The sequence below is a fragment of the Hakea prostrata genome, chromosome 9 (genome assembly GCF_041222555.1).
Source record: "Hakea prostrata isolate BN-2017 chromosome 9, UWA_Hpros_2, whole genome shotgun sequence".
NCBI lineage: Eukaryota > Viridiplantae > Streptophyta > Magnoliopsida > Proteales > Proteaceae > Hakea > Hakea prostrata.
This window is the reverse complement of record NC_142608.1, coordinates 33342974-33367545: the sequence shown is the minus strand read 5'-3', so window position 1 is coordinate 33367545 and position 24572 is coordinate 33342974. Positions and strand designations below refer to the sequence as shown.

The 24572-nt window shown below is 37.2% G+C and overlaps 1 pseudogene across 1 annotated transcript; it reads left to right on the top strand.

Annotated features, from left to right (window-relative positions):
- The first annotated feature begins 13029 nt into the window (after positions 1–13029).
- On the top strand, positions 13030–22808 carry LOC149005140 (acid phosphatase 1-like; annotated as a pseudogene). Its single transcript, XR_016175515.1, has 6 exons — positions 13030–13456; positions 14167–14289; positions 14376–15282; positions 15583–15748; positions 15829–16331; positions 16447–22808. The product of XR_016175515.1 is annotated as an acid phosphatase 1-like (transcript).
- The last annotated feature ends 1764 nt before the right edge of the window (positions 22809–24572 follow it).

Sequence of the window (24572 nt, the reverse complement as noted above, 5' to 3'; positions counted from 1 at the left end):
TTAGATTTCCTTAACAATTGTGATTTGTCATTAACAATTGATTTTATTTATTGTATATAGTGGTTGCTAGCTTTGCACCACAAATATTATTAAATGCACCTGAAGTTGCAATATTTGAAACTGTAAATAAATACAGTTCTATAGATGCACATGAAGTTGCAAGATTTGAAACTGTAAATGAGTACAGTTCTGTAGGTGCACATGAAGTTGCAATATTTGAAACTGTAAATAAATATAGTTCTACAGATGTACATGAAGTTGCAAGATTTGAAACTGTAAATGAGTACAGTTATGCAAATGCACATGAAATTGCAATATTTGAAACTGTAAATGAGTACAGTTCTGCAGATGCACTTGAAGTTGCAAGATTTGAAACTGTATACGAATACAATTCTGCAGATGCACATGAAGTTGCAAGATTTGAAACTATAAATAAATACAGTTCTGTAGTTTTTGAAATTAATTATCTATTGAAATTATAAGGAGAAAATATGTCAGCAAATTTTAAAGTTTCAAATTTGTTGTTACAATAACAATATTGTAAAAGGAGTTTTAAGAAATACTCTAAATGATATCATGCCTATTTGTGGCTGAGTAAAATAATGAACTATTAGTGAAAAGTCATAAAGCTCATCCTATTGATTCTGTTCCATTCCCTGAAATGAATGCAGCAATTCATGATATGCTTGAAAGAAGACAAAAATTAAAATTATGGTCACGACTGTGGAAGATGATGAGGCAAAAGACGGAATAATTACCGTCATTATTATGGAAATAAATAAGAGAACAATAAGGATTCTCAATATAACAATTCAAGAAGTGAAGATAATATTTGTTACCGATGTGGTATAAAAGCTATTAGACATGTATCTGTCATACTCCACAATATTTAATTAAGCTTTGTCAAGCCTTAATTAAAGAAATAAAAATAATGTGGAGATAAATTTGATTTTTCAAAATCATGATACTTGAGCAATTTTTGCCTATAAAATGAATGATTTTGATGGCCTCACAGATACTACACATCTAGATGCTGCAAACTTCTTTGAAAATAATAGTTGAAGATTTGATTATGTTAGTAGAATTCAAATAAAAATAAAATTAATATTATATTAGTTTGTAGTTCTTTTTTCTTCAAATCTCATCTCATATGTTAGTTTATCTTAAATTTAATCTTTTTCCTCTATAATTTTTTTATTGACTTTCTATATATCTTTTAATATATTTTGTTTCATTTTGATGAAGAATGTGAATATTCTCTTATATGCTGTGACGCATATTATACTGAGAGAAAAATATACATATTTCTCTTATTTGATGATGCGGAAGCCAATGTTCATATAAAATCGGTAGTACAATATTGATTAGAAGTTCCGGAAGAGCTAATCTATTATTATCTGGAGATAAAATTGGTTATGAATAATTCATTATTTTGTAGTAAGTCTCAAAGAAACTTATTAAGTTTCAAAGCTATTTGCCAAAATGATTATCAGATTGAGACTACAAATAATGGTATAAGTAAATATCTATACAAAGGTATTAGATATTTCTCCCAATTTGTACTACACGAATATCGCATAGTTGAAACACATACTTGGGTAAATCAAATGAACATTGATTCCAATAATTTTATTATTTGGCATGATAGGTTGGACCATCCCGGATCAAGTATGATGCGAAAAAAATTATTGAAAATTCAATTATCATCCATTGAAGAACCAGAAGATTCTTCAATTAAGTGAATTTTCTTGTATTGCTTGTTCTCAAGAAAAAATTTATTATTAAATATTCACCAGCTAAAGTTGAGATTGAACATTCTACGTTTTTGAAACGTATAAATGATGAAATATATGGGTCCATTCACCCATCATGTGGATCATTCAGATAATATATGATTTTAATATATGCATCTATAAAGTGGTCACATGTATGTTCATTATGAACTCACAATTTAGTGTTTGCTAGATTGTTTGCTCAAATAATGAGATTAAGAGCATAATTTATGGATTATAAGATAAAGATAGTTTGTCTTGATAATGCTGGTGAATTTACATCTCAGGCTTTATGATTATTGTATAACAACTGAGATCACAGTTGAATAGCATGTTGCTCATGTTTATATCCAAAATGGTTTGGTAAAATTATTTATTAATTGTCTCCAATTAATAGCTAAATCATTGTTTATGAGAACAAAACATCATTTGTACGCATCAGGCCAAAATGTTGTTATAAATTCTCCCTATTACAATTGGCTTATGGTCAGAAGTTAAATACTTCTCATCTTAAAATTTTTGGATGTGCGGCTTACGTTCCAATTGCTCCACCACAGCGCACAAAGATGAGTCCCAAAATAAAGTTGGGAATATATGTTGGATATAAATCTCCTTATATAATTCAATATATTGCTAAGGATAGGAGATTTATTTAATGCAATACTTGCTGAGTATTATTTTGATGAATTAGTTTTCCCAACATGAGGGGGAGAGAATAAACAGTTGGAAAAAGAGATTGATTGTATGCATTATCATTATCTCATTAGATCCTCGCACTGAGCACTGTGAACTTGAAGTTCAAAGGATAATACAATAAATATTATAAATCAACTGCCAAATTTACTGACCTGCTAAGAGTTACTAAATCTCATATTCCAGCTGTAAATGCTCCAATTAGAATTGATGTTCCAGCAGGACAATCTATCAGTGCAAATGAAATTAAACCACGTTTAAAACATGGAAGATCAATCGGTTCCAAGGATAAAATCCTATAAAAAGAAAGGAGCAAATGATCAAGATGGTCATAATATGGAGACAATTGATTATGAAAATCCTGAAGACATAACTTTCTATAAAACTCCAGAAGAGGTTCAGATACCTGAAATAATGAAGAGATCTCGATTAGTTATGTCGTTGCAGGAAAAAGATGGAATCGAAAAGATAAAGTTGTCAACAACATTTTTGTATATTATGTTGAAATAATACAACAAGACGAGGATCTTGAACATAAATTTGTTGATGAATATAAATCAAGAAGTGATTGGCCAAAATGTAGAGACACAATTCAAGCATAATTGAATTCGCTTGAAAAATAAAGTTTTTGGATCTGTAGTCCAACATCTGAAGGTATAAAGTTAGTGGGGTACAATTGAGTTTTCTGCGACAAATGAAATGAGTAAAAGAATGAAATCGTGATATATAAAGCATGAATTATGGCACAAGAATTTTCGCAGATGCCTGACATTGATTACATGGAAACATGTTCTCTTGTGGTGGATGCAATCACCTTTAGATATCTTATTAATCTGGCAATATATGAAAATTTTGACATGCGTCTAATGGATATTTACAGCCTATTTATATGGTTCACTCGAGTGTGAAATATTTATGAAAATCACTGAAGGATTCAAAATGACTGAATCATATAAAAATTCCTAGGAAGTTTGTTCAATAAGGCTTTAAAGATTATCAAGGCATATATGGTAATCTCCTTAGTGGATATTTACTAAATGAAAAGTATAAAAATGACCCAATTTATTATTGTGCCTTTATTAAAGGATATGGATCTAATTTTAGTAAGTATATATGATGATGATTTAAATATCATCGAAACTCCTGAAGAGTTTCCAAAAGCAGTAGATTATTCAAAGAAAGTTGAAATGAAAATCTTGAAAAGACAATGTTTTGTCTTGACTTGTAAATTGAGCATTTGACGAATGAAATATTCGTTCATCGATCAACTTATATAGAGAATATTTTGAAGAGATTTTATCTAGATAAAATACATCCATTGAGTACCCGAATGGTTGTGAGGTCGCTCAATATAAAGAAAGATTCATTTCGACCCAAAAAAAATAGTGAAAAATTTATTGGTCATAAAGTACCATACTTAGTGCAATTGGGACATTAATGTATTTTGCTAATAGTATAAGACCAAATATAGCATTTTCTATAAGTGTATTAGCAAAATTTATCTCTTCTCCAAATGAAAATACTGAAATGTTATAAAACATATATTTCAGTATATTCGAGAAATTATTGATATGATATTATTTTATGAATGTGGACATCAAATTATTTGTTATGCAGATGTAAGATTTTTATCTGATCTATATACAACTAGATCTCAAACAGGCTATTTATTCACAAGTGAATGTTAGCTATTTTATATTTGATTTAGATCAATGATACAACACATTCAGGAAGCATGTAGACTTCTATTAGAAGAAGAGGTTTGAACAATATTATATGAAGATTATGCTGCATGCATAACTTAATTGAAGCGAAGATACATCAAAGGAGATGGAACGATACATATTTCACTGAAATTCTTCTTCATTCATGGTCTTCAATGAAATGGTGAAATCGATGTTCAACAAACTCGTTTAAGTGATAATTTGACAGATTTATCTACTGAGAAGTTGCATACTTCAAATCTTGAGAAGCTGGTATATGATTTTGGAATGTACGTACTTAAAGATATTCAATGATGTTATCATCAGGGGGAGTAAAATACGTGCTGCACTCTTTTTCCCTTAACCAAGGTTTTGTCTCACTGGGTTTTCCTTGTGAGGTTTTTAATGAGGCAGTTACCAATACGTATTATTTAGATATGTATACTCTTTTTCCTTCACTAAGATTTTTTCCCACAAGGTTTTTCTTAGTAAGGTTTTAACGAGGTACATTATCTATTAATGGACATCCAAGGGGAAATGTTATAAATAATATTTATTATGGATGTCTATTACCCCCAAAGAGATTGTACTTTCAATTGAAGATCTCAACTACCTCAGGATGCAATATTGGTGAAGATCACAACAATCTCATTACACAATGTTGGCAGTCAATATTCCATTCTATGCACCTTCTATCTTAGGTGGCAATCTATCTTTCCATATCAAGAATATCTTATTGTGTGCAAGAATCATATATTGTATTTCCATATTAGAGTAGATGCTCCTTTTACCATAAATATGTAATGCACTCAACTGAATGAATTACTTTTGATTGATCTTGTTCTAGTTTTCTTCTTTGTCTCTAATATATTCTCTTTATTTTATAACAAAATCCAAATATACAACTTTAGTGCAAGAATAAGAACTTAAAACATATGATTAGATTCATTTTATGACAACTTCGATATGAAATTAAAATCTTAAAAAAAATACCTCTAAACTAATAAAAACTATTGTGGTGGCTTCGATCAACACCCTTACTGTTGAAGTCAACAAACATTGCGCTTTGATTGCATAACATTTATATCCTACAGCATTATCGTTCGAAGAAGAATGAACATAGTCAAACACCACTGACATGTATATTGCATCATCAATATATTGAAGACAACCCATTTAGTTAAGATATGAATCATCGGTTGTGATGTAGTAGTACTAGTAGCCACTAGTCCACCAACCAAAAACGTAACTTTTAGTGATCGTATATAAGTGAAGCAAGAAATAAGAAGACTGTCGCGAAACATAAAAACCGAAACTTGCCAATCCGTCGTCGAGTCCGTTGTTTATATTGCCATTGCGAAAAAATGGCAATGATTTATGGGTACCAAATGGAAAAATATTTTTTGTGACAGTTAGAACCGTCGAGCAAAATAAATGTTTGGGCGACGGTTATTACCATTTTAAAAAACGTTGAGTTTGGGCGACAATTATGACCGTCACTAAAAATGCACGTTTGGATGACAGTAGCATCCGTTGCCAAAAATCTTCTTTTGCTGACGGTGGTCAATGTATGGGCAAACCAAACACTTTTAGTAACACATATTTAAGAACCGTCGCCAATCGAATGCCTATATACCTTTGGCAACAATTTTGGAATCATTGCAAAAAATATTTGTTATTTAAAAAAAAAAAAAAAGCAATAATCTTAATTATGTCCAAGAACCTACAATCCTATTTTAAATCCATTCGTTCACCTGATAATTTTATACAATGTTATTTGCTATGTAGATTATATAATTCCATATATCTCAATTCAATTAATTGATAAGGGAAAGATCCTCACCTAAATACGCTTTCCTAAATATAAAATTACTGCAGCAGAAGTAATCTGGATTCCACGTTCACGTTCCTCCACCAAAGTTCCACCGGTCTGATTTCACAATCATTAGGACAAGGAATAAATTCCACAACCCAAATGCCGTGCAATGATGATATAGAAATTTAAAGCAAAGGGGAGGAAACCCTTCCTGCATTTCTAGGAGAGAGGGAGAGGGAGAGAGAGAGAGATGGGAGCCGCCTTTTGCTGGAAAATTTCACACACGAAATAATGTGATCTCACAAGTGATACGGTGGTTACAAATATATAACCCTATATTCTGTAACAACCTAAAAGTGATTTTCCAGATTTGCGCTTGGGCATATAATTTATTAATAAAATAATTAATAAATCCCAACATCTCCCACTTGCACAAGGGCAAGTGTTAATCTCTCTGTTACAGTGTGTCCCAGACACACATGTATATCCTAGATATATATACATATTGATCTCTCTGCTATGTATCCCAGATACACAAACCACTTGCGTCCCAGACACTAACATCGACAAGTCATATTGGCAAATGGGTTGTGCGATCGGTGATATAGCTGCACACATGAGCCTCAAACTAGAAACCTTCCCAGAAGGCCAAAATGGCACATCATTCAAAGAAACACATCAATAAGCATTAGTATTGTGAAACCCAGCCCTAACCTTGACCCGAAAACCTTGTTGTTTGTAGATCCGAAGACCCGAAGTAAAGGAAGAAGCCAACTATGGGCCATCTCAATGGAAGACATGGTGTTTGACCCAGAACCCATGGAAGTTGATGATGGTGTTCCATACTTGGAAGCTTTGACAGATTTGGAAATGAAATTGCACCTTGATGAAGATGAGATTAGTTGATGGACTTAATGTGTAGTTAGACATGATTTGAAGGCATTCCTCTATACTAGGTAAGTCATATGTTGTGTAGGGAGAAGCTCTTTGGATTTGGTTTAGGCCCTCATTTCCCTGTTTCGGCCTTGCTGTCATGCATGGTTGACTGGGTGGTTGATTGGGCCAATCGACCGACCAACAAGGACAAAATCTGCCAAAGATCCTCTGTTAGGTCTTTTTGTGCTCTATATAATAGAAGTACGTGTTTCTTAGCCTCTGTTTCTAAAACCCTCAGAGAACCTGGGAAGCCTCTCTCAAAGCCTTGCCTTGGTGTTTGTGAAGACTCTTGCAAGATCTCAAGTTCTTCATCTCTTGTTAGTCTTCAAGGTTAGTAATCTCTTACTTTCTTATTGATTTACTCTTGTATGATCTAATCCCTGTACTATGATCATGAAGAAGGTATTGCATACTTGCAAACACCTCTTTTTACAGTACTCAAGGTTGGGAATGAATCTCCATTCATTCCAATGATCTTCATACTTGATCATCGCTATGAATCTTATGATTTCTTCATGAAGCCATGACCATTCTTTCGATTTGATTTCTTTAGCATGTTAGATCTATTTTTCATGCTAGATTTATGTATGAACTACTGTTATGTTCTACTAGAATGAGATCTTATCATCTCTAGTTCTTCTCTTGAGTTCATTGTATGTTTTCATTGGAAACTATGATTTTTACCGAATTAGAAAGTCATGTTTCCAAATTAGTAAGTATTGTGTTTTGACCATTGTTGGTGTCTAATCTATGCTAATTAGTCTTAGATTATTGTTTTAGAGGTTTCCTCTAAGTTTCGTAGTGTTTCGGATCTTGTAGAATGAGTTCATATAAAAAATCAGATTTCTATTGCGTACTGTTCAGGTGGTCGATTGGACCAAGCTACCACCCAATCGACCAAGGCTGATAGTAGCTGTGTTCTTTGTTCAATTTGATTCATTTGATCTCCGATCTTCTAGGCCTCTTTCCTAATGTTGTATCTATGCTTGTTTAGGGTTTATTTGCTAAGTTTGGAACCATTCTCTTTGATCTTTGGAAATTCTTCGAAGTTATTTAAGATAAGGACAGTTGTTTCCATATTAACATAGATTGCGTGAATCTTAGTTTCTATTTTGAGAATTTCATAGATTCACTGCCGTCCTTATACTTTCTTAGTATGATGCTACTGCTGTAAGTACATCAAATACAGTAGTACCTCATTCATGTATTTCTTCATTACTTGTATCATGTATGATTACTTATCCATGTCGCTTGAATCATGTATCTTTCTATATGATGAGATATCGGTTGTGTATGTTGTGACTGAATTAGGAATGTGATTGATTAGGTATGTGATTGATTAGGTATGATTTGAGATTGGGGAGTGTTCTTTTGACATTTCTGTCCTTGGACATCAGTGGGAATAGTACGGGATATTTCCGATGGTGCCCTTCAATGCTTTCCTGGATTATTGTATGTCATACCTAGGGCTTGTCTAGCAGTGTTTGGCTAGGATGTCCCCATTATAACCCGATTCGGAAAGGTATTGAGACCGGGTAACCCGTGGTAGCAATGGGGATTCATGGGCGCTTAAAACCAGTGAGTTATATCCATGAGAGGACATGAATCACATTGTGGGGACCATTCATTGGTAGGGTTGCAAATAGTAGACTTGGGCTCATAGACCGGTGAGTTATATCCGTGAGGGGACATGAGAGCTTCCCGTCTATTATTTGTGGATGACCAATAGGGTTGATGAGTCCATAGTCCGGGATTACGCTGACTCTAGTGAGAAGGATACCAGAAAGGATCGCCCGGGGGGGGGAATGGACATATCTGACTCTGACTTGATATAACCAAGTAGATGACTTGCATTTGGCTAGGTTTTACCTTGACATGCACCAATCCCTAGACCAATGGTGATGTGAGAGAGTGGTGACCTAAACCCCAACCATGTAATGTCTGAGATGGACGCAGGACCCAACTACCATCGGCAGAGCCCAACATACCAAGATGGTTGAGGGAGAGTGATTTGACTTACCCAAAAAAGTATGGTGCTATGACTTAATGTCACATCCACCCAGCCGGTACCCTATCTAGCATACCCGAGTGTGTGATCCACAGCCCCGAAGATCAAGTATCGAGGAAATCATCCTCCCACATAAGCAATAACATAATCATGAACCGAAATAATCAATGTGTAACAATATAAACTAGAGATCCAAATAAGGAAAGAGTAAGATTATATAATATTAGAGTGCAAAAGATAATAGATAAGTATCTAATCAAAAGAAGAAGAGTGAGGCAGAATTTCACTCAACATGTGCAGCGGAAAGTAGCTCAAAAGAAAGGAAAGAAAGTACAACTGTTCTCAAAAAGGAAGTAAACAAAACTAAACTAAAGAGTTTCCAACTTTATAAAGAATATTTTTATAAGTGTGGACTTCTGAAATCAGGCACGGACGCTTCCACTCCACAGTCGGGCTAATCATAGTACAAAGCATGATCACACAAGGGATCTTCACCGTAATCGTTGTGACTGCTATTACCTTGCATGAAGTATACCTCTTCACCTTGCGCTTCCTCATATGGACTGTCATAGTATTTAGAACATGTAGGGAAGTCTAACAAAAGATATTGTACAAAAGGAGTGAGTTTCAAAGAAACTCAGTAAGGCAAGTTAAATCCACAATAACATAAATAATATGATTACGTAACATAACATGATGCAATATGATATGAAACAGACAATGTATGTATGAATTCTAACTCTATGTATGCTGGTCTCTATTGGCAGACATGCTTTAAGTCATAGCACCATACTTCTTTAGGAGGGTCTCATCTCACAACGCTGGTTGGTAGTGGGTCGGAACACCTTACGAACAACCTTTGTGAAATCCAGCCCAAACCTAACCAGAACACCCTAATTGCTTTGAGATAAAGAAAGACTTGTTTGATGTTAGACCTTAATTTCAGTGTTATTATCTTTGAGAGCCTTAGGAGGTTATGTCCGACCTTTTCCTTAGAGTAGATCAATGTCCCGAAGTGAAGGAAGAAGTCCTTGTGGGCCCTCGTTGTGGAAGACATGGTGTTTGACCCGAAACCCATGGACATTGACTATGTTACCCCTTACTTGGGTACATTGTCGATGTTTAGTGAGAATCTGCGCACCGAAGATGGGTGAATTAGTTGAAGTACCAAATGAACTCCCATGCTCAATCCGAAGATATTTCCCAAAACTAGACTTCTTGTTGACTTGTAGGAGAAAACCCCACTCAATTTGACCCTGTATAGCTCTCCGAACCCCTGCCCGAAGTTCTGAACTATTTCTGGATTTTCTGTTGAAACCTGTTTTGGTCGATCCTCTTTGGTTGATGCCATCAACCAAAGAGCACGACCAAAGTTTCCCAGATTCGAGTAAAAGATGTTGTTGGAATATTCTCTCATCTATATATGCTAGCCTTGTGTTTTGAGCCCTATTACACTCATTTAGACCACTGAGAACGAGAGTGGAGCTTCCCAAGGCTCTCTCTTGGTGTTTGTGAAGGATTCTTGCCCCCAATCATTGCAATCATTGTCTCTTAACTCTATTATCATCTTCTAAGGTAGGATTCTCTCTCTTGCTCTCTACTCTACTCACTTCCCTTCTTCTCTTTTCTGATGAGACCATGGCCAAGGTGCTGCATTCTTGCAAACACCTTGCCATAAAGGTCTCTTCCCATTTACATTGATTTTCCTCCATTCTTGCTATGCCTCACTTGCATCTTGATCCTTACATATGCATTACCATGATTCCTTGCTTAGCAACTTGATTTCTTATATTAGATTGAAATGTGGAGTATGATTAGTTTAATTTCTAGCTTGCAAATGATTGAAACCTTGTTCCTAACCCATTCCCCAACTAATTCTCTAGCTTCCCTTTCAATTACATCAATTTCTCATGAATGCTAGGATTCTTGTCTTTAGAACATAGGACCTCAATTTGGGGGTTTTCATTTGGACCATTGGATTATGATAATACTTGCTAGGTAGTGTTTTTACATTGTTATTAATCATCCCTCCAAGTTCGGATCGATCCGCGCCCCAGAAGACCAATTTCGGACCAAATCACCAAAATCCAACTTGCTGTCCGAAACCACTTTTGGTCAATCCTCTTTGGTCGATGCCATCAACCAAAGTGCATCGACCAAACATGCCACTGACAGCAACCTTGCTCTGTTTTGACCCGTTCGACCTCCGATCTTCCCGATTTCTTCTCTAATCTCTTATTTATGTTTGTTTAGGGTCTTAACACTATTATTGGATCATTCCTTTGTGACTCTTGGATCGTCATCAACTCAACATAAGGTAAGGATGGTTATCGCCATAAATACATAGGCTATGTGCTTATGTCTTGATGCTCATAACTTAGTGAACATAGCCTTTTAATTACTTTTGAATATCATAGGACTGCTATACATGTTTTAGAACAATAGTATTGTGATTTCATATACTCTTGTTATAATGATTTATTACTCTTGCTACTTGTATATATGATGGATTACTTCGATGTTGTGATTTAACTTCTATCATGATGATGTATCAAATGTATGCGATATGATGGACTTGAGTATGTGATTGCTTAGGTATAACTTGGGATTGGGGAGTGTCCAATTGACGCTTCTGTCCTTGGGCATCAGAGGGATTAGTATGGGATGTTCTCCAAAGATGCCTATTGACACTTTCCCGGGGTATTGGATGACATACATAGGATTGTCTAGTTGTTTGGCTAGGATGTCCCTGTCGTATCAGACCCGAATCGGAAGGGCATTGAGACTGAACGACCCGTGGTAGCAGTGTGGATTTGTGGGCACTCAAGACCGGTGAAATGATCCGTGAGAGGTCATAAATCTCATTGTGATAGACATTTATTAGTAGGGTTGCAAATGGATAGACTTGGGATCACGGGCGCTTGGTGGATCATATCCGTGAGGGGACGTGAGAGCTTCCCATCTACTATTTGTGGATGACCAATAGGGTTGATGAGTCTGGTGGGTAATATCCATAACTCTAGGGTGAAGGATACCGGAAAGGATCCCGGGATGGGAGGAATGGACGTATCTGGATTTGACATGATATGACTAAGTAGATGACTTGCATTGGGCTAGGCTTTACCATGACATGCGCCAACACTTAGACCAAATGGTTATGTGAGAGAGCGGTGACCGAAACCCCAACCATGGATTTGTCCGAGAGGGATGCAGGACCCAATTCCCTCCGGTGATTGAGTGACTGAGAGTTATCTAAAGAAGTATGGTGCTATGACTTAAAGCATGTCTACCTTAGAGACTAGCATTCATAGAGTTAGAATCATACTTGCATCATGTGTCATATCATATTGCATCATGTTATGGTTTGTATCATATGGCTTATGTTTTATGGAATAACTGCCTTGCTGAGTTCTTTTGAACTTAGTCCTTTTTGCAACATCTTTTGTTAGACTTTATTGCAGGTACTACTACTGTTGACTATGACAGTCAATACTCTGAAGACCAAGTTGGTGATTTGTACTACATTGGTTACGGTGAATAGGCTGATAAAGACTAGTAGTCCGAGATTGATACTTATCGGGAGTAGTTCGGTTTTGCACTTATGTGTTAGGGATGGGATATCATCTCTCTCCCCTTTTAACCTTTTAGTTAATTCATTGAGACCGTAGTTTTGTCTGTTCCCTGGTCATTTGGGAACTGGTTGTAACCCTTACTTTAGTCGATTTACCTTCCGCTATTTTTATAGCATGGGTTTCCCCCTTCCTTTTTAAACTTTGACTATTTGTCCTAATTGTATCATTTTCGCACTCTGATATCTCTTGTGATCCTTCTGAGATCCTTTATTGACTTATATTATTAAATTATTAGAATACAAAGAATTGTTTTGGCTTTTGATTATATTATTGTGCTAAGTGACTATGATCGTTCCTAAACTTGATCTGTGGGACAGTAATTCACTCCCCCGGTAATCCAGATAGGGTACCCCCTTGGTGGATTTAGGGCAGGATGTGACAACCTTGGCTGGGGTTTAGGTCACCTCTCTCTCACATTACCATTGGTCTAAGTACTAGAGCATGTCAGGGTTAAGCCTAACCAAATGCAAGTCATCTACTTAGTTACTTCTCAGATCGTCTCTCTTGCTCCCTCGCTTAGGGTTTTTTTTCCTTCTCTTCTCAGATCATCTCTCTCGCTCCCTCGGTTTAGGATTTCTTTGTCGAGCTTTGGCAGATGAAGCACCAAAGACACAAGCATAGCTGTGGAGGCGATGAAGAAGTAAGAGGAAATTTTCAGTTCCTTGGCTACATCAAAAGTATTAGTGCTGAAGTTATCCATGATAAAGGCAGCGGTACGATAAGTTGCAGAGAGGAGGTTTAGGGTTTCTTGGAGAGAAGTGAGGGAACGAGAAGTTGAAAGGCTCATGCGAGTTTCAATCATGGCATCGTCGAGTAGGTCAGAGAAATCGACAGGGATGAGATAGATGTTATCACCGCTCCCCTGAAACTAGGGCTTTTCCCCCTCTAAAACTCAGGTAAGCTTTCGTTGATTAAGGATCCACTCTGGCTCCCAATTTCACACTGGTTTTGGTTTTTGTGTTGTCCTCTCTCTCTCTCTCTCTCTCTCTCTCTCTCTCTCTCTCTCTCTTAATCTAATCAATTCACTTTGGAATATGCAAGTGGCAATCTTGGTCTCCTAAGTCTCAATTCATCATATATATACTTGCCGTCCATGTCTCTATGAAAAAGCAGAGCAGGAGACGTAGTACGTGTTTCTTTGAATCTTTTTCCACAAGTCCACCGTTTAGCGTTCGACAAAGCAAAACAAAGCAAAGCAGATTCAAACCACCCACCATAATTGCCCCTGTTGCACACTCGTATTTTCCCAAGCTGCCCTAGCTTGCACTGCAAGATTTTGTACTATTTTTAATTGTTTATAGTGCTAAAAAAAGAGCCGTTATTCATCAGTCGACTCTATTCTATGTCAATAAACCCATAGCAACTTCTGTTGTTCTGTAGAGCTAAATCAGCTCTTTCATATTTGTAAACATAGGTATCTAGATTATTGGTAAATGTGATTCATGTCTGTGTAAACATTGGTATATTCCCTTATAACTAGTTTGCTTGCTTCCTTCCATGCTGATTACTTCTGCTACTTCATTATGTTTTGTGGATTCGTATACAACTATTTTTGAATTAATGTGATTGATTATCCTTCTCAATTTGGGGGGATTGTTCAGAACAGGTTCTTGGCATTTCCTTCAGAGCAACTCCCTATTGCCCTCCAGATTGGTGGGAGTAATTTGGGTAACTTGGCAAAAGCTGCTGAACTTGCAAATGCATATCAGTATGACGAGATAAATCTCAAGTTTGTACCCATACCCTTCCACTTATTGATTTTTACATTTTTTCTTTTTTGTCCATGATTGGAAACACTTAGAGTTGATGAAACAGCTGTGGGTGCCCTAGCGGAAAAGTGGCAGGTCATGGGTGCTTTGGTGTGCGTCTTATGCTTGATCCAAAGGTGCAAATTACTTATATGATTAAATTTCTATTTCGAACACTGCAGTCATGACTTTACATGTTTCAGATTGTCAATTAGTCTTTTTTAATTAACCTTGATGCATTTTGGTGTTTGTAAGGGTAGTTTGTTGGGTAGGCTATGTCAGCAATTGCTGCCAATTCCAATGTCTCAGTCAGTGTTAAGTGCCGAATAGGTGTTGATGATCATGACTCTTATGATCAGCTCTGTAAGTTGCACCCGTTTTTAACTTTACTTTCACAGATGATAGATATGTTTAGTTCATGTGTCATTTTCCTTTTTATATTTCAAGTATAACATCTTGGTAAATTAATTAATAGACATCAAGAAACACAGAAGGATTCACCAAGTATTAAAAGAAACCTAATGTTGGATAGAGGCCGAAGACCAAAGAAGATTGAAGGTGACACACCAATGAAGTTGGAAGAGTATCTCATGGGTTACTATGCCCTTTGGCATGTGATACAAGCATCAACTTCATTTTCTTATAATTTAGAAACATCTATGATATTTGAGCTTTCTTTCAATTTCATATGCTTGTACTGAACTAGTTGGTAACTCATTTTGTTCCTCTTCTTATAATATCTTGGCAGCTAGAAGGATTGCAAATGGTTCTAAGGTCATCATTTCTCCATTACTTCTAGAGCTAATCCTTAAAACTGATAGTAATGGTGGTTCAAGTTCTGGTGAGACAAGCACAATGGGCATTTTATTGGTGCTAATTATTAACAGTGGTTAGGTAGAGAGCAGACAATGATCGAGCACCCATAAAAACCAGGGAATTAGGTGTCACAATCATGGCCATTTGGACTGATTACTGTGAGTTCTCATCAACTAGACATGGACCAGTTACTCTTTTATGTTCATGATGTATATCTATTAAACATAAACACTTTATGTGGTATATACTAAACATATGTGACATATGCCAGTGCGGTTAATTAATTAGCATTTTAATTTTTTTTGTTCAGAACTTAGGATATTGCTTTGTTTCACTTCATTCTTATTAAAGTCGGAATGATTTTTATATTGCATTCCTGCAGCAGCTTTTATAGGTACTTTTTTGTCAAAGTAATCTTTTGATGCCTATGGATTATTGTAAATCTTTTGTTTTCTTAGGTTGGTGGACCTTACTGGGATGTACCACTAGATAGAAAGGATTCCATAAGTGCAAGCTACAGCCTTGCTGTCTCAAACATCCCCACACCTGATCAGGGTCTTCTTACTCTCCTTGCAAAGTTCATAGACCAAGGACTCTCAGTCACAGATATGGTTGCTGTTGTGGGTAAGTAAGCTTCTCATGTGGTGCTTAAAGAAACCCCAGAATAGAAATGGAATTTTGATTGTCTCTCTTGCAACTTGCAGGTTCATGTGGTGCAATTTGAAAATTGGAAATCCACCAACATAAATATCCAAAGCTCGGTTCTCCCGATCCACCCCCGAATCCTTTTTGTCTTTTGATCATAAAGAAGGAGAAAATGGGAAGAAATCCGGGTTTGTTGCTATGCTTCTCTAGTCTCGTTGTTGGTGTAGCATTTGCAAACTGGAATATCTTGAACCAAAGGAAGATAGGGAAGGACTCAAATGACTCAAGATAACTCGAAGAACTATTGTGAAGCTTGGAGGATCAATGTCGAGCTCCATAACATTCGTGGCTATTGAGTTGTCCCTGAAGAATGCATAGATTACATCGGCAAGTACATGACCTCCACTCAATACAAGGTGGATTCAAAGAAAGCACTGGAAGAATGCACCATCTATCTCAGCAAAAACTTCAAGTTGACTGGTGATGGCAAAGATGCTTGGATCTTTGATATTGATGATACCCTTCTTTCCACTGTTCCTTACTTCAAGAAACATCGCCACAGGTACTATACATAGGAGCTCTTGATCTGGGCTCCATTTCCTACCTTTTATCAGATCTTCCACATTTTTCTTCTTTTTCCTTTGTCAGCAATTTCTGTAACTAATTATTGTTTTCAGAGGAGAGAAGTTCAATGTTACAGACCTTGAGAAATGGGTGTGGAAGAGCAATGCTCCAGCTCTGAAGCACTCGATGAACCTCTTCAATGAGATCAAACGAAGAGGATTGAAGATCTTCTTAATGTCTTCAAGAGGAGAACACCTCAGGGATCCCACAACTGATCATCCTCCTCTCTTCTCCATCTTTGGTTTTCTGTAGTTTTTCTTTCCTTTTCTGATTGAGAACAATGGGGTTGATGTTGCATCTCTGTTGCAACCATCACTCTACTCATCTCTCTACCTTTTCCTAAGGATTTAAGGCTTGATGGATGATCTTAATCAAGAACATCACTTGCTTTTGAAGGAATCTATGTCTTCATCTTCTTTCCCTTTTTGGATTCAAAGTTCTTCAACCTTAGATCTGTTTTTCTAGAAGTTCTATACATGTTTTCTATGATTTCTCTATTAGATTAGTAATCTATCATTCTTTAGTTTTCCCTCCATGAATTTGTCATGATTTCTCCAAGAACCTTGACTGACCTATTGATGGTAAGTTTTATTTCCTATTATGTAACTTTAGGACTTGATGTTGTTAGGGTTTTGAAGTTCTCTTTAGACCAATACACTGTCATAGCATTCCCTTCTTGTTTGGTAGCAATTCGAATTATAAAATTGGGATTTCGGATCAGAAATCTTTGATTTTGTCTGTCACTGACTCCGTTGGTCGACTGATTGGTCCACTGAGTCAGTAGATCAATCAATCAACCAATGAAGACAGTAGCCTCTGTTTGGGTTTATTTTTGGTTGATTTGATTCCTATCCTCTGGAGATCTTTCCTAATAAGGTATGTACATTGTCTAGGATCCCCTTCCAAGTTTAGAAAAGATCTTCCTTGATTCTCGGGATTCTTTACGAATTATTTAAGGTAAGGAAAGTTATTTCTTTAATTACATAGATTGCATGATTTAGTTTCCATATTTGAATCTTTCTGATTTATTTCCATAAATAGATTCTTATATTGATGTGCTACTGATGCAACTACTCCAATTACAGTAGCATTACTTGTTTTATATTATTTAGTTTATGTATGACTTTACTTGTCAATTATATATGAATTGGATCATGTTCTTGGTAACTTTCCATATGGGGAGTTACTATATTTGTGATATGATTGATTTATGATTGTGACTGATTAGGTATGGTTTAGAAAGGAGAGGTGTCTTTTTGACACTTCTGTCCTTTGTCATCAATGGGAATATTATGGGATGTTTTCGGAGATGCCCTTTAACACCTTCATGAACTGTTGGTTGTCATACTTAGAACTGTCTAGCAGTGTTTGGCTAGGATGTCCCCGTTAGATCAGACCCTAGTCGGAGGGGTATTGAGACTGAACAACCCGTGATAGAAATGGGGATTCATGGGCACTCAAGACCGGTAACCAACCCGTGAGAGGACAGGAATCACATTGTGGGAGCCATTCATTGGTAGGGTTGCATATGGATAGACTTGGGCTCATGGGCGCTCAAGACTGGTAACCAACCCGTGAGGGGACGTGAGAGCTTCCCGTTTACCATATGTGGATAACCAATAGGGTTGATGAGTCCGTAGTCAGGGACTATGAGGACTCTAGTGTGAAGGATACCAGAAAGGATCGCCAAGGGCGAGGAATTGACGTATCTGGATTTGAGTTGATGTAACTAAGTAGAAGACTCGCATTTGGCTAGGCTTTAACCTTGACATGCACCAGTACTTAGACCAATGGTGATGTGAGAGAGTGGTGACCTATACCCCCAGCCATGGATTGTCCTGAGGGATGAAGGACCCACTACCAACCGGTGTTGTGAGATGAGACCCTCCTAAAGAAGTACGGTGCTATGACTTAAAGCATATCTGCCAATAGATATCAGCATACATAGAGTTGGATTCATACATTCATTGTTTGTCTCATACCATATTGCATTCATTTTTTGCTTTGAAACCTGCCATTTATGTTCTTATGGATTTAACTGCCTTATTGAGTTTCTTTTGAAACTCACTCCTTTTGTACTATGTCTTGTTAGATTTCTCTACAGGCTCAGAATATTATGACTGCTTGTATGAAGAAGCGCAGGGAGAGGTGACATATTTCCAAAAAGGTGATTGCGGTTATGACGATTACCTTGAAGATTCCTCGGGTGGTCATGTTGTGTACAATGCTTAGTCCGTCGATAGAATGGAAGCGTCCTTGTGCTATTTTTGAGATTTACACTTATAGAGTTGTTCTCTATAAGATTGACAACGATTTATTTACTCATTGCACTTATTATTGGGATTAGTTTTAATCTCTTTTTCTTTTCTTTCTGAACTACTATTCCGCTGTGATTGTTAGAGTGAGATTCCGCCTCACTTTACTTTATGATTTTGACATTATTGTTACCTTTCGTACTCTGATGATATATGACTTTATTTCCTTCCTTATTTGGATCTCTCATTTATATTTCGCACATTGATTATTTATGTTATTGCTTATGTGGGAGGATGATTTCGTCGATACTTGATTTTCGGGGCTGTGGATCACACACTCGAGTATGCCAGGTAGGGTACTGGCTGGGTGGATGTGACAGAGTGGTATCAGAGCCCAAAGTTCAAGGAATTCCTAACCACAGAAAACAATAACGGAACATTCCTGAGTCATAGATTTGAAATGACTCATCTACTCTTAAAAGTGAATAATAGGGCACTTGGATTAGAAACTTAATTAATAAAGCATAATTGGACTTTTGGAACTGCATGAGACGGGCCACCTGAACTCCTTTGCTAGCTGACTCACCTGATGCTCTATCCTCTCCTGCCTCATCTCCATGGGGCTGAACATCTGCTCTTGTCTGACTCCCATCCTCTCCAGCATGGAAGTCATCGATCTCATTTGTGCACCTAGATTTGAAGTCTCTAGAACTGCATGAGACGGGCCACCTACCTCAAAGTGTGATGAAGGAGGAATCTCGTGATGCTCCGGCTAAGCCTCGTGCATCTCTGTGTCATCTTAGGCCTGGTCATCACTATCAGGGCCGACATCCTCTCCTCCATCATCAGATTCATCCCCCTCCTCCTCTGTCTCGTCGTCCTCACCTTATGGACCAGGAGATCTCTCTGCCTGTTTAAGCTTCATCTGTCGGATGGTCCTAGTCTCGATCGTATACCCCAGTGCTCTAGTGACCACCGATGTATCCTCTAGACTCACTCCGAAGTGCCAAAAGATCAAAGTCAGAAGCCTCCCATAGCAAAGGTTCTGCATACTAGGACGCAGTACCAGATCTAGCATGACCTGCTAAATGATGTAAGACAAGTCTATCTGAAAGCCCAAGTAAATGCGGTAGATGACCAAGGCCTCCATCATTGTGACCTGATGGTGATGTCCAGCCTTCGGCATGATGTTTCGATCGACAATACAACCGATGATCCGAGCTGAATCTGTCATCCGCCCGCTGTTCCGTGGAGTATAACACCGTCGATCATCCCATAGGGTGGTGCATATCTCGTGTAGCTCGTACGACAGCAAGTGGCTGTCTATGTCACATCCCGCCCTAAATCCACCCAGGGGGTACCCTATCTGGGTTACTCGGGAGTGATCCACAGCCCAAAAGATCCAGTTTAGGAACGATCATATCCATTTAGCACAATAATATAATCAAAAGCAGGAACAAATTATGGTATTCAAGTAATCTAATAATAAAAGTTAAGAAATGATCACAGAAGGATCACAAAAAAAACATCAGAGTGCAGAGTAACAAGTACCAAATCAAAAGACAACTATAGAGTATAAGGGGGAAATATACTCTACAAACGTGTGTGGAAGGTAGATCGAAATAAGGTAAAGATTACAACCAGATCTCCAAAGAAGGGAAATAAAAAGGTAAGCAACTAAGTTACAGTTTCTTCTAACTTATACAATGTCTCCTCAATAACATACTCATAAGAAACTAAGCCAGGCTGGATCTACTCCTGACAAATATGAGTCTTGAACTGATAGCCTTCACCGATGTAGTCATCGTAGCCAAAGTGGTATGAGTCACCAAGTTAGTCCTCAAAGTGTTGACCATCATAGTCAACAGTAGTAGTACCTATAGAAAGTCTAACAAAATATGTTGCAAAAAGGAGTGAGTTCAAAAGAACTCAGCAAGGAAAGTTATTCCATAATAACATAAATCATATGATGCACAACATAGCATGATGTAATATGATATGAGACAATGATGATATATGATTCTAACCCTAAGTATGCTAGTCTCTAAGGTAGACATGCTTTAAGTCGTAGCACCATACTTCTTTAGGTAGTCTCAGTCACTCATCAACGGGGGGAATTGGGTCCTACATCCCTCTCAGACAAGTCCATGGTTGGGGGTTTCGGTCACCACTCTCTCACATCACCATTTGGTCTAAGTATTGGCGCATGTAAAGGTAAAGCCTAGCCCAATGCAAGTCATCTACTTAGTCATATCATGTCAGTTCCAGATACGTCCATTCCTCCCCTCTCCGGATCCTTTCCGGTATCCTTCACACTAGAGTCACAGATATTACCCACCGGACTCATCAACCCTATTGGTCATCCACAAATAGTAGACGAGAAGCTCTCACATCCCCTCACGGATCATTTCACCGGTCTTGAGTGCCCATGAGCCTAAGTCTAGCCATTTGCAACCCTACCAATAAATGGCCCATTTTGGGTATCCGCAATGCGATTTATGTCCTCTCATGGGATGGTTACCGGTCTTGAGCGCTCACAAATCCACACTACTACCAATGCCCTTCCGATTCGGGTCTGATATGACAGGGACATCCTAGCCAAACACCACTAGACAAGTCTTATGTACGTCATCCAATGATCCAGCAAAGCGTCGATGGGCATCTTCGGAGAACATCCCATACTATTCCCTCCGATGTCCAAGGACAGAAGTACCAGTAGGGCACTCCCCAATCCCAAATCATACCTAAGCAATCACATGCTTATTTCCATCCATTACATATTAACAATACATTATCATATTGAAAGCATGTCATAACATCTCATAATACAGTGTATAAATAAATGACAAGAATAAGTAAACATGATAAACCAAGTAATTAAGCATGGTGCTACTATCATAAGGTAACTACAATAGTCATATGATGTCTAAAATAAATTAATAAGTTAAGTCTACTAAGTTACCAACAATAGTGTAAAAGTCATACAGTCTATGTTATATGGCAATAACCGTCCTTACCTCAAACTGTGAAGAAGATGATCCGAAGTCACAAGAGAATGGTCCAATTATAGTCTTCAAACCCTAAACAAACATATATGAAGGATTAGAGAAGAAATCAAAACAATCGGAGATCGAATGAATCAAAACTGGGCAAAAGTTTCTGACAGCAACCTTGTTGGTCGACAGATCCAGTTTAGGAACGATCATATCCACTTAGCACAATAGTATAATCAAAAGCAAGAACAAATTATGGTATTCAAGTAATCTAATAATAAAAGTTAAGAAATGATCACAGAAGGATCACAAAGAACATCAGAGTGCAGAATAACAAGTACCAAATCAAAAGACAACTATAGAGTATAGCGGAAATATACTCTAGAAACATGTGCGGAAGGTAGATCAAAATAAGGTAAAGGTTACAACCAGATCTCCAAAGAAGGGAAATAAAAAGGTAAGCAACTAAGTTACAGTTTCTTCTAACTTATACAATGTCTCCTCAATAACATAATCATAAGAAACTAAGCCAGGCCGGATCTACTCCTGACAAATATGAGTCTTGAACTGATAGCCTTCAACGATGTAGTCACCGTAGCCAAAGTGGTATGAGTCACCAACTTAGGCTCTTTTTGGTATCAATTCTCATTCTCTATTATGCCTATTTAAAATAAATAAGTACAAGAATTCATTATTGGTCAAGAATGAAAAATGGTTTGGTGAATTTTATAAAAAATAAATTATGAAATGGAAAATAAGTTTGGTGTCAAGATAAAAAATTGTTAAAAATGATAGTAAACAAGTGAGAAAAGAAAGAAAAAGTATTGTTGATATAAAAGAATGTGTATTGACTATTTTACCCTCATCTTACTTATAGAACTTTAAGTAAACTTACACAAATGAAGATAATGAAATTCTCATCACAATCCATAATGGACAAAAAGTTCATTATGAATTTTGGAGGTTTTTCCATTATTTTAAATAAAAATAAAATTCAGAATAGATGCCAAACAATTTAAAATAATGAAAATTTCTCATAATTGACAATGATAATTGATACCAAAAAGAGCCTTAGTCCTCAAAGTGTTGATCGTCACAATCAACAGTAGTAGTACCTGCAGAAAAGTCTAATAAAATATGTTGCAAAAAGGAGTGAGTTCAAAAGAACTCAGCAAGGAAAGTTATTCCATAATAACATAAATCATATGGTGCACAGCATAGCATGATGCAATATGGTATGAGACATATGATGCAAACATGAATCTAACTCTAAGTATGCTGGTCATCTAGGGTAGACATGCTTTAAGTCCTAGCACCATACTTCTTTAGGTAGTCTCAGTCACTCATCACCGGGGGGAATTGGGTCTTGCATCCCTCTCGGACAAATCCATGGTTGGGGGTTTCGGTCACCACTCTCTCACATCACCATTTGGTCTAAGTATTGGCACATGTCAAGGTAAAGCCTAGCCCAATGCAAGTCATCTACTTAGTCATATCATGTCAGTTCTAGATACGTCCATTCCTCCCCTCTCGGGATCCTTTCCGGTATCCTTCACACTAGAGTCACGGATATTACCCACCGACTCATCAACCCTATTGGTCATCCACAAATAGTAGACGAGAAGCTCTCACATCCCCTCACGGATCATTTCACCGGTCTTGAGTGCCCATGAGCCCAAGTCTAGCCATTTGCAACCCTACCAATAAATGACCCCTTTTGGGTATCCGCAATGCAATTTATGTTCTCTCACGGAATGGTTACCGGTCTTGAGTGCCCACAAATCCACACTACTACCACGGGTCATTTGGTCTCAATGCCCTTCTGATTCGGGTCTGATATGGCAGGGACATCCTAGCCATACATCTAGACAAGTCCTATGTATGTCATCCAATGATCCAGGAAAGCGTCGATGGGCATCTTTGGAGAACATCCCATACTATTCCCTCCGATGTCCAAAGACAGAAGTACTAGTAGGGCACTCCCCAATCCCAAATCATACCTAAGCAATCACATGCTTACTTCCATCCATTACATATCAACAATACATTAACTATTGAAAACATGTCATAACATCTCATAATGCAGTGTATAAATAAATGACGACAATAAGTAAACATGATAAACCAAGTAATTAAGCATGGTGCTACTGTCATAAGGTAACTACAGTAGTCATATGATGTCTAAAATCAACTAATAAGTTAAGTCTACTAAGTTACCAACAACAATGTAAAAGTCATACAGTCTATGTTATATGGCAATAACCGTCCTTACCTTAAATTGTGAAGAAGATGATCCGAAGTCACAAGAGAATGGTCCAATTATAGTCTTAAAGCCCTAAACAAACATACATGAAAGATTAGAGAAGAAATCAAACAATCGGAGGTTGAATGGATCAAAACTGGGCAAAAGTTTCTAACAGCAACCTTGTTGGTCGATACCTTGGGTTGATGGTATCGACCCACTGTATCAACCCAAAGGTTCTCGGACAGCAAGTTGGGTTTTTGGCTCAAAGTTGGTCTTCCGGGTCTCGGATCGATACGAAACTTGGGGAGCAGCTTAAACACAATATAGAGACACTAATTATCAAAGAATAACATCATCCAATGGTCAAATTAGAAATCCTCAAATTGGCATATCAAGTTCAAGAGTTGGAATTCATGGTCTTCAATGGAATCAATTGCAAATGCAAGAGAGCTTAGGAATTTAATCAATAGAATGATGAGCAGCAGAATATAGACAATTACTAACATATAATCAGACCTCATTGCTAAAGAAAATCAGATTAAGAAGATTAACTCATGTTGCCATGAAGAGGAATCAAAGTAAGAGAGCAAGAACATCAAGTTTCATAATGAAATCAATGCAATTGCAAGGGAGATCAGGGATTCAATCAAGAGAATGATAAGCAATAGATTGGGAATGATTATTAA